Genomic DNA, 12,124 nt, shown 5'->3' with positions numbered 1-12,124 from the left:
TTGATAGTGCTTCCTGCATTACTAGAATTTTTCAAAGCCCAGTATAAAGACTAAGAATGCCATGTATATGTGTCACATTTCAATTAGTGCAAGGCACCATGAGTTACAGGATGGCATTCTTCCTTGTGTATTGATTGATTTTAAGTGTTGACAATAATTTAATACATTATGAGTTGTAAATGGCATTCCAAGTAACATCTTTACATTCATCTAATGTGACAAAAGAGAACCTCAGGCTGGGTACTATGTTGTACCCACAACTCCAACTACCTGGAGGCTGAGTAAGGAGGAACAAAAATTTAAAGCAGACGGTGTCTCCAAAATTAAAATGATTCTCGTAGAATTTGTGAAATATGTATCCCTTAATATATTGCTGAATTTTTGCCTGGCAATCTTGTTTCCTTCCAGTATCCAGGAGGATAATTATATGTTTTTCTTTGGGTTCACCTTCTTATTTAGCTTCTCTGGGATCACGAACTATAGGCTCAATGTCCTTTATTTATGGCTAGAATCCACTTATGAGTGAGTACATCCCATGTTCATCTTTTTGGGTCTGGGTTACCTCACTCAGGATGGTGTTTTCTATTTCTATCCATTTGCATGCAAAATTCAAGATGTCATTGTTTTTTTTTTAACCACTGAGTAGTACTCTAGTGCATATATATTCCACAACTTTCTTTATCCATTCTTCCATTGAGGGGCATCTAGGTTGTTTCCATGTTCTGGCTATAACAAATAATGCTGCTATGAACATAGTTGAACAAATACTTCTGTAGTATGATAGAGCATCTCTTGGGAAACTTGGGGGTGGGGGTGGGATGGGGGAAAGGGGAGATGGGGAGAAAAAAGTGAGAAGGGGAGGATGGGGAGAGCTTGGGGGAATGGGATGGTTGGGATGAAGGAAGGGTGGGTATGGGAGCAGGGAAGTAGATATCTTAATTAAGGGAGCCATTTTAGGGTTGGCAAGAGACTTGATTCTAGAGGGGTTCCCAGGGGTCCAGAGAGATGTTCCCAGCTAGATCCTTGGGCAGCTGAGGAGAGGGAGCCTGAAATGCCTGATCCTATAGCCACACTGATGAATATCTTGCATATCACCATAGAAGCTTCATCTGGTGATGGATGGAGATAGAGACAGAGACCCACATTGGAACACTGTACTGAGCTCCCAAGGTCCAAATGAGGAGCAGAAGGAGGGAGAACATGGGCAAGGAAGTCAGGACTGCGAGGGGTGCACCCACCCACTGAGACGGTGGGGCTGATCTATTGGGAGCTCACCAAGGCCAGCTGGACTGGGACTGAATAAGCGTGGGATAAAACCGGACTCTCTGAACATGGCAGACAATGAAGGCTGATGAGAAGCCAAGGACAATGGCACTGGGTTTCGATCCTACTGCATGAACTGACTTTGTGAGAGCCTAGCCTGTTTGGATGCTCACCTTCCTGGACCTGGATGGAGGGGGGAGGACCTTGGACTTCCTGCAGGGCAGGGAATCCGGACTGCTCTTCAGAATCTAGAGGGAGAGGGAATGGAGTGGGTGGAGGGGGAGAGGAGTGAGGAGAGGGGAAGATGAGGAGGGGAGAGGGAAGAGGGACTGGGAAATGGGAGGCGGGGAAGAGGCGAAAATTTTTTCAATAAAAATAAATAAATTAATTAAAAAAATACCAAAAATAAAAAGAAGACTTCTGACAATATCTGGCCTGTTTCCATATACTTTGAGATGTATTGCAGTTTGTCCATTGCAGTCTCTAATATTGGGATCTTCTCCTTTATCAAGCAGGACAGAAACAATCTCTGTCTCCGAGCTTTGCACAGCCTGTGGATGTTGTAACAAGAAAAATATTGTTGATTCAAAAAAATCTACGTAAACTTACCGCAGCTATCACCATGATTTATATTTCAGTGATATTCATATTAGTTTCAATCTATTCAGTTAGATCAACTTAATTATTGAGATTGAATCTCTCATCTACCTTTATTAGTGGTGTGAACTTTTGATTATGTAGGACATTTACCTTGCATTCATTAAATAGCAGGAACTAACCAGATCCAGATGACGATGACAGCATGTGGAATGCAGTTCTGTGTGAAGGAGGCATGTTTAATGAAAATTCTAGGGGACTATGCCAACACACAAAATCACTCATGGAGTTATAGATAGTATGGAACATTAAGTCCACTGACCCATAAAATATTTAATTCATTCTTTATATTTATTTGTTCTTATAACTTGCAATATTAGAAAAAATTTACTATACAGAGCTTTTGTTGCAGTTTGAAGAAAACCCACAGCTGTTGCGTTCTAGATTAGCGCTCTATCATTGAGCTATGTTATCAAGAGCACACTATTTGAACAGAAAAATATGACTGTTGGATTGAACACCTTTTGAATTTGCATCCTGCTCTAGACTCTTTATCAACCAACTACTCCTCAGCATTACTGTGTTGTGATTTCTTATCCATAAAATGGGTGTTAAGAAGAATAATTTTGTCAAATTAAGATACATCAATTATACCACTTTGCAACAGAAAATATTCTTGAACAACAGCTAAACCTCATTTAGATATTTAAGTTATCAATGTTAACACTATAATAATAAACATATTTCAAGTCAATGTTGTTGCCATTATATCTATTTTGTAATTATATTATTGAGTATATATTTAACAGAGTCTAAGATAATCTCTTCAAAACTTGAGACATATCCTGCTTTAAATTTAAGCTCCTGCTGCCTCAGTGTCCAGGTAGCCATGACACAGCACTGAGCTTGAGAATGTGTTACTTACATATTAGTTCACCTAAAATTGATGTAATTTACAGTTCATAATGTACAAAACGGATTGCTAACACTAAAAAAATTCTTTGTACATAAGGTAGCATGTCATCATGCCATCCATGGTGTCAGTACAAAGTGAAATATGAATATATATATATATATATATATATATATATATATATATATATATGTATATATCTCAACAGCAAAATTTAAAAAATGGTGACTGATCAGAGCAAAGCTGAATAAGCCTTCAGGAATACATGAAGTGAAGAGGGAGGAAACTTAAGAGAAATCTGGAAAATCTAGTGAGAGGGGGGGCCTGATATTCCTAGGAAATGAAAGAGGAGCAGAGAGGGGTAAGCACATAGGCCTCTTTCAAATGTAGAGTACTTCTGCTATACTTCAAGGAATTCTTCAAGTATTTCTATATTCTTTAAGAAATACAAATGTTAGTACACACTGATAAAAAAAATTCATATTGAATGCTTTTTGGATAATTTTAGGTGGGAGAAACACACATTAAGAGGAATATTATTTGAATTCTGACCTTTCTACAGTTTATAAAACATTTTTTATTATGTACATAGAAATTAAATCCATTTCTTAATATTTAGTCATATTATTCTATTCCATATTCAATGTGCCTAAGAAAATGCCCCATAGGGTGATTGTGGGTTGACAGTAAACGCGCTGAAGCTTTGGCCTTACATTCCTCCTGCTCCAGAAGAAGGTCCGGACACTGGACATCCGTGAACACAGGGGCCAAGGAGCCTGGAGCGCAGGAAGCATAGCTGGGCTCGCCCCACCCGTGTTGGCCACAGAGCTAGGAAAGCTAGGGTTCGCCCATCACCCGATTTCCTCCTTAGCCCATAGGTTCTCACTGTTTCCTTTTGTCCTCATCATTTACATGAAAACCCTCCTTCGCAAGGAGACGCTGTGCCACTTTGAGTTTTCCTGTGCACACTGCTTCATAAAATTCATTCTCTGCCTCATATAGCTGTTGGCATCCATTAGTTCTACAGTTACAGCAGAATAAGGTCTCTCTTTCACCACTTGGGCCATCACAAAACCCCAAGGGGGTTTTCGGCTTCTTCTTAAAGCAGAAGAGCTTCCTCAGGGTGGAGAACATTGCTGTGACCTCCCTTCCGTCAGCTCAACACAAAATAATTTTACAAAATAAACTTTTAACCACTGACCGCCTAACAACCAGAGCCAAACTCTCCCACTCTCACAAGTGCGAGGCTCCTGTATCAGCGTGAATGAAAGCAGGCAAATATTAAAGAATATATACAAATTTAATGATTAAATAAAACTTACAGAACCGAGGTTCCCACGTAGCACAGGAGGTAGGAAAGAAAGGGAGGAGCCGCCTCCTGCGCGCCCGCCCGTTTATCTGTATGCATTCGCCCAAGGCAAACCCGCCCCCTACAGGGGCTGGCTTAACCCTACATCTCCCCCTTTTGTCTAAATAAGACAGAACTAAACCAAATATAACTATAAACAATAATAACAAATGATAAATATAACAAACAATATTGAGAACAAAAGTTTTGCTAGGCATTCTATCTCAAGGAGTCTAAATAATGTAGAATGAATACAATTAAATAATTTTCAACTCCATCAAAGATCTGAGAAGGGAATAAATATTACTTAACAAATGAGAGATAGCCAAAATGTGCAACAAATGACAGAGACAACTGACTGCCTGGGCAATCACCCAAAGTCTCGTTTGCACTGTTGAGTCAACCAACTTTGGCTAAGGCCTAACATAACTGACATAACATTATCAAATGCAAGGAACTTTCTTAGAATTATCCTACCCTGTCTTGGCAAGATAAGACAATCCTGTTTCATATCTTAGTCAGTAATTGAGGTATGGGCTTTTCTTAACCCAAAGGCCAGTTCTGCCAAGAAGACAAGCTCCCAGTGGAGCATCTTTGGTGCTCAACGTTCTCTCGGGAGTAGAGTGGTGTTGCCAGGAGTAATTGTGTCTCGTTGGCACAGAATTCTAGGTTAGATTAAAGGCCATTTTCTACAGCTCTTCAAAGAGGCTGAAGATTATACTATCTATACTAAAAATAATCTCTATGTATCTAAAAGACCTGATTAACTTAAAAATAAATATGACAAACATATAATTCTCAATACCTATCTAATTTGAAAACTAAGAGAATAAACAACTGTGCAAAATATGAAGACAATGATCTTCAACTGTAAACAATGCCATTACATATCAAATGTAAACAATGTTATTACATAAATAGTATCAGAGGTAGAAATTTACATTGTGATATGATAGATGTATCCATACAATATAAGCATACTCTTATACAAAAATAGAGGTAGGAACACTCACATTAATATTCAATATATCAATATACAAGAAACAGTACCAATATAATTTTCTAAGAACAGTAAGTCACAAATACCAATCATCCCATCAAACCAGTTAATCCCCCCCTTTTTTTAATATACCCCTAATTCCATACAATATCTCCCCATCCCCTCAACCCTAAACCAACCAGTAAAAGATGTCCCTAACCCTGTGGGCAAACTCTGTTGGGAGAGGGGACATTGTCCTCTTAGATTGCTTCTAGCTGACATGGGGGCGACGTTCTTCTTAGGGGCCCCTGTGAAAGCAAATGACGGTAAAATTCCCAAATTAACCTTTGACCTAAGAAAATTATAACTAGTCTCTGAGCATTTTGAGAAGGTCCGGCCAGAGTGTTGTCAAAAATGTACATCATTCGAAATTGTCGCCTGCAGTTGGTACCAAAAAACAGGTCTAATATTAGCACTTAAAAAAAATTCATGACGTCTTAAAAACCAGATTGAGTTGATGTTGTGGGGCCCCATCTTCATCCTGGAAACTTCAAAGATTACTGTAGGAAAATATGTTGCTTGTTATGGGAAATTTAAACATTAACAACAAGGACATATACTGACATATAAAGAAAGACACAGATATGAGGAAAGGCAAAGAAAGTTTATCAAGTATAAAATTATTCTTATTCTGTCCCATTTCATGGCTCCTGACCTGAGACAGAAACTCTGAAATATCTCTTATCAACAGGCTTGGAAATGAAGAGGGACTGAGCCATAGTCCAACTTCAAAACCAGCTTTACACATTTATAAAGAAGTGTTCAATGAAACATATAAATATACATAAAAAATCAATACTTACAGTATGTATAGAATTTTATTGTTGATACTTAGTGGGTCGTAACTATTTTCCATCCATCAGTAATTAAATATTCAAGGTCCCTTAAATTCTTTGAAGATGAGTATTTTCCTGTGGAGATAAGAAAAGAACCCTGGCCCCAACCGATCTGTAAACCTTACCCTCAGTATCCTCGCCATCCTTGTGAATGAATTGTTATTTATCTTTTCCAAGTGACTTCTCTTCTTCAAACCGAACCTCTATTAATTTTGACAGTATCCATAATTTTTCTTCACCTGTGGAGATAAGAGCAAAACCCCTTCCCCAACACAGCACATCTCCTGGCTTCCATTGTGAGGTCAGCACATCCTTGAAATAAACTGGTTGATTTAGTTCAGCAGACTTTTCCATTATCCAATGTCTTTCTGCAGCCATTGTTCCCTTCTCATTAGCGTTGAGAAAATTCAAGGTTAACAAAGCATTATGTAACCTATTTCAGGGGGTGTTTTCCACCCCTTTCTGTTTGTTCAACATATCCTTTATAGTTAGATTTGATCTTTCTATGACTGCTTGACCTGTAGGATTGTATGGTATACCTGTAACATGCTTGATATTGTAATAATCAAAAAACCGTTTCATTTTCCTAGAGACATAAGCAGGACCATTATCTGTCTTTATTTGTGTAGGTATACTCATGATAGCCATGACTTCTAATAAATGAGTGATTACTGAATCAGCTTTTTCTGAACTTAAAGCAGTTGCCCACTGAAAGCCTGAATAAGTGTCAATAGTGTGGTGAACATACTTCAATTTGCCAAATTCTGCAAAGTGGAACACATCCATCTGCCAGATTTCATTCCTATGGGTGCCCTTCGGATTAGCCCCTGCTGGCAGTGGCATTTGGTTATAGAAAGAGCAGGTAGGGCATTTCTTCACAATCTCCTTAGCTTGTTGCCATGTAACAGAAAACTCTTTCTTCAAACCTTTGCTATTAACATGATGTTTTTTATGAAATTCAGAGGCTTGTAGCACACTACCAATCAGTAATTGATCAATTTCTGCATTACCTTGTGCTAGAGGACCTGGCAGACCCATATGGGATCGGATGTGTGTTATGTACATAGGGCAAAGCCTGTTCCTGATCAAATCTTGAACCTGGATAAACAATGAGGTTAGTTCTGTATCATCAGGTATAAATTCAGCAGTTTCAATATGTAAAATAACTCTTTCTGCATATTGTGAATCAGTAACTATATTAATAGGTTCTTTAAAATCTCTTAGTACCATAAGAACGGTATATAATTCTGCCTTCTGGACAGAATCATAAGGACTTTGTTCCACCTTACCCAAGTCTTCTGATTTGTAACCTGCCTTCCCTGATTTATTGGCATCAGTATAGAATGTACGGGCTCCAGTTACTGGAGCATCACGGACGATTTGAGGAAGGATCCAAGAAGTTCTCTTTATGAAGTTAAGCCGCTTGCTTTTTGGGTAGTTGTTATTAATGTCTCCCAAAAAATTAGCACAAGCTCTTTGCCATGGTTCTTTATCTTCCCATAATTTCTTTAGTTCATCAGCAGTGAAAGGCACTATAATTTCTGCTGGGTCTATGCCTGCTAGTTGACAAAGTCTCAGCTTGCCTTTTATAATTAACTCAGAGACTTTTTCCACATAAGTTTTCAGTTTCTTACTTGGTTTATGTGGTAAAAAGATCCATTCCAAGATAATATCATCTCTCTGCATTAAAATTCCTGTAGGAGAAATTTTTGATGGTAGTATGACGAGAATACAATCGAGCTCTGGATTCACTCTGTCCACATGTGCCTGTTGTAATTTCTCCTCAATCATTGTCAGTTCCTTTTCTACTTCAGCTGTTAATTCTCTGGGGCTGTTCAAATCTTTATCACCATCCAAAGTTTTGTTCAAATGAATTATTAGATCAGGTGTTATCCCAATAGCTGGTCGTAGACTAGAAATGTCTCCTAACAGTCTTTGAAAGTCATTAAGAGTCCGTAGGCGATCTCTCCGAATTTGTGCCTTTTGTGTCTTAACTTTTTGCAAACCTATTCTATAACCTAAATAATTAACAGAATCTCTCTTCTGAATCTTTTCAGGAGCAATTTGCAATCCCCATTTGGGTAAAAGTATCTGTATTTCTTCAAACAGTCTGTTCAAGTTTTCTCCCTTTGAATCTGATTTTAAAAGACTGTCTTGGTGTTTACTGAGGGCTCTCTGCCCTTCTCTCGGAACGTTCACATTGTCCCCCTGAGGCTGCAGCCGGACTGATGGCAGTGCAACCAGAAACTGCAGGCTAGGACAAACACCACAAATGCCAAGAACATGAGACCAAACACCCTAGAATCAACTCCCGCAAACAGCATACTTGGGGAGACTGAAATCAGCATACTGGGAGAAACTTACCGGCTCCGCCACTCCGCGTGTTGAGTTCTGAATCCTCTTCGGCCCTTTGCCTGGCAACCAAAGATCCCAGGGTTTCGACACCAGCTGTGGCGAACCTCTCAACCGGCGAGAAAGAACAACCACCACATCAGGATTCTACTCAGAACATGCTTTACTGGAGGACCCTTGATTGATGGGGAGAGCATGAAACGAAGGAGCAGGAAACGAGGGGCAGGAAGCAAAGGGCAGGAAGGGAAGGGCAGGGAGCGAAGGGGTGAAGGGCACTGAGGCAGCTGCTTAAATAGGGAATTGGCACACGGGTCGCCCTGTGATTGGCTGCCACCAACAGCTGCCACCAGACCGCATCGGGATAGGCTCAAGGATCCTCATCCACCGCGCATGCGGGAAGCGGGGGGGGGGGGCAAAGGGGGGGGGACACACACAGCTCTCAAAGGCATAGCCAAATATGGAGTTGTTTATTTCCAACAAGACAGGATGTCGGCGCCATCTTGTAATGGCGATCCTGTCCGGCTCACTACAATAGATATTATTCAGCAGGTTAAAAGTTCAAATAACAAAATTCACAGGTGAATGGATGGAGGCAGAAAAAAATCACACCCAGTATGGTAAAGCAGACCTCCAAGGCAAATATGATATGTTTTCTCTTCTATGTGAAAGTTAGATATTAAGTCTTCCATAAGGATGCCACTGAGGTTGTGTGTAGAATAAGGGACAGATTTGTGGGCAGGGACACCTAAGGTAGAGAATAGAATGTGAAGTTGTGGAAAAACAGGGAGGGAAACTAATAAATTGAACAATCAAAAGAAGTGAGATGAGAAGAGGGGTGTAATTTTGGGAATACTGAGAGAAACGGCTGACACTACTACCATTTAATAGGTCATATGGAAAACTACTACAGTAGAAGCTTCTTAAATATATATGTATGTATGAAAGAAATCCAAATAGAATCACAAAATAATGGGTGGTGGAGAAAGCCCCAACAAGACTTTTCTTGCTACTAAATGAAACCTCCAGTTCCAGGAATGGGTTACATCTAACTGAGTTGTTTGCTAATATTGCCCAATGGAATGTCCCAAACAGCTGAGGCTGTTACCAAAGCTATTGTTTGTTCTCCACAAACTTAGCTAAAGTCCTATTGCTAGAGACAACATCTACACCTCTTATTGAACACTGAGATGTTGAGCTGGTACTTAACTAGAGCATTCACCCCTACTGAGTAGTATTTATGGTGCTTTGCACACTATCATATGAGAAAGCTAAACACCAATGCAGCTACAAACTCTTTGGAATAAAATGGTGAACTTCCTTTTAGATGTACTGGTGAAACATCAGGACCAAAGTTTTTGGAGTTAGAAAAAACACGCTCTGGTTAGATTTGAGGCCGTTTTAAGGGATGGAATCAATGCCTGACACAGTTCAGGTGGCCAAGAATCTGAGACTACATAAACCATGGTTCTAGGAGAAAATCTTCTGCTAAAGGAATGTAGTGATAAAATGATCCTAATGACATTCTGCTATACACTTAGAGCACTGCTTCACTCAGACATACTCAGAGAGACTTCCTCACCTTGTACACGAAAACAAATACAAAGTTACACACCAGGACAGTGTGCAGAAAATGAGAGAATTTAGAACACTGGACCATAAATGCAAAGTGTTCTTCACACCCCTTCCTTGGCAGTCAGGGAGGTGTGCAAAAGAAGACACAGAAGGATTTTATTCACCAGATGAGGATGGGAGATACCAAGAATCGTGTCACACATGCAAGACACATTTGCGTACGATCCCACAGAGTGTGAGGTGTAAACTAGATGGGTCCCATTGCTGAAAGTAGAACTTCATAGGAGCCATTTTCTCTAACCCAGAAGCTTTCTAGAATTAATACTTCTTGCAAAAGAAAAAATCAGTTTTCTCCAATGGAGCTTCCCAGGGTACATGTTACTTCAAAGGGCAGGTTCCATGCTCAGCACCATATGGCCAACACAAAAATGAACTCAGTTGTGTTTTTGGAGATGTTTCATTTCATGATGCTTTTTTATAATTTTTACCTTATGTATATTTTGATTAAATATTATGGTTTCCATTCATGTCTTGGGGGGTTGGTGTGTGTGTGTGCATGTGTGTGTGTCTCTGAGTGTGTATGTTTTTCTCATGTATTTTCTTTGTTTGTACACTTTTATATTCTGGTTTGATTGACTTTTTAATATGTTTTTACTGCTTGTTTTATAAAAAGAAAGAAAACACATGTTGGATGGGTATGAAGGTGGGGAGAATCTTGGTGGAGAATAGGGAGAGGAACCAATGATCAGAATATATATATGTATATATATGTATGTATGTATGTGAGAAACTTATTTTAAAAGATTGCATGTTGAAAGTATGAAAATAAAGTGAGATATTGGAAAACTAAATTTAAGATCACATCAAAAAGTTTACTTATCATGACCAAGTCTGCTTCATTTCAGAAGGCTGGGAGAAATCAATGTATATAAATAGATAAATATTTTCCATCACATTACTAGAATGAAATAAATCACATGATCATCTGACTTTATGCAGCAAAGACCACTAACAAATTTCAACATCCAGCTCTTTATTATGAGACTCATGCAGAGCCTAAGGGAGACATACCTCGATATTACAAAAGCTTTATTCAACAGCTTATGTTTAGCATCTTAGAAAATTAAGAAAAAAATTCAAAATATTCCAGTAAGATGAGAAACAGGATGAGGGCATTTACTTTCTCCATGTCTATCAGTAAAGAGTTGAAGTCCAAACTAGAATGTAAGAGAAGTAAATTAATACTACAAATAGTAAAATATATCATATATAGATTTTATATATTCTATATAGATATAGATATGATTTCACAATATCTAAACATTTTATCCAAGACCTCAAAATGAAAAATGCTTTATCAAATAATCAGAATACAAAATTGACACACAAAAACCAAAAACTGCCTAACATGCCATTGATAACATATTGAAAATCAAATCAAGGAAGCAATATTATTCACAAACATCTGGAAATAAACTCACTTATATATGCCTCAAGAAATAAATTGATACAGTAAGTGTATTATGCTTACAAGACAGAATATTACTCAACTGTGACAAAAAATAGAATAATGGAAATGACAAGTACACATATGTCACTGGAAAAAAAATGGTACTTGCTGAGGATGCCAGGCTCAGAAAAACAATTGACATGTGTTGTTCTTATGTGTAGATTCTTACTTTGAGTCTTTTGTGTGTTAAACATGGGCTATCTGTAGAAACCATGTCATTAGAAGATAGTTAATTTGACACACCCATTAAGGGAGTTAGATAGCAAAATATAGACAAAATCCAGGCAAAGAAGGGAACATAAGGTGTTGAAAGGTTCAAATACGGGGTGGTTGTGGGATGAGAAATTTCTTAAGAAAATCAAAGGGCCATGACAGCGTCAAATAGAATACTATGACCTTGCAACTCATGTATACATTGTTGTTTCTCTTCTCAGAGTGGTTAAACATTACAAAAGAAGTAGCTCAGTTATTCTTTTTGATTGACTTAGACATATTCAAAACCTTACAAGTACTTAAAAATCTTTGTATATACTTGGCTGATGGCTGAAACTTCTGGAAAAGCAGATCCCCTGTACTTTTGTCTCTGTTTCCCTCTATATTCTTTAAATATCTTCCTTCTATAGGATACAACTCAGAGATATTGAAACACACTTATATTAATCAAAGTATCAACAAATTAAGACAATATTACCAT

Source organism: Microtus pennsylvanicus, chromosome 5 (genome assembly GCF_037038515.1).
Source record: "Microtus pennsylvanicus isolate mMicPen1 chromosome 5, mMicPen1.hap1, whole genome shotgun sequence".
Lineage (NCBI taxonomy): Eukaryota > Metazoa > Chordata > Mammalia > Rodentia > Cricetidae > Microtus > Microtus pennsylvanicus.
This window is presented reverse-complemented; position numbering follows the sequence as displayed.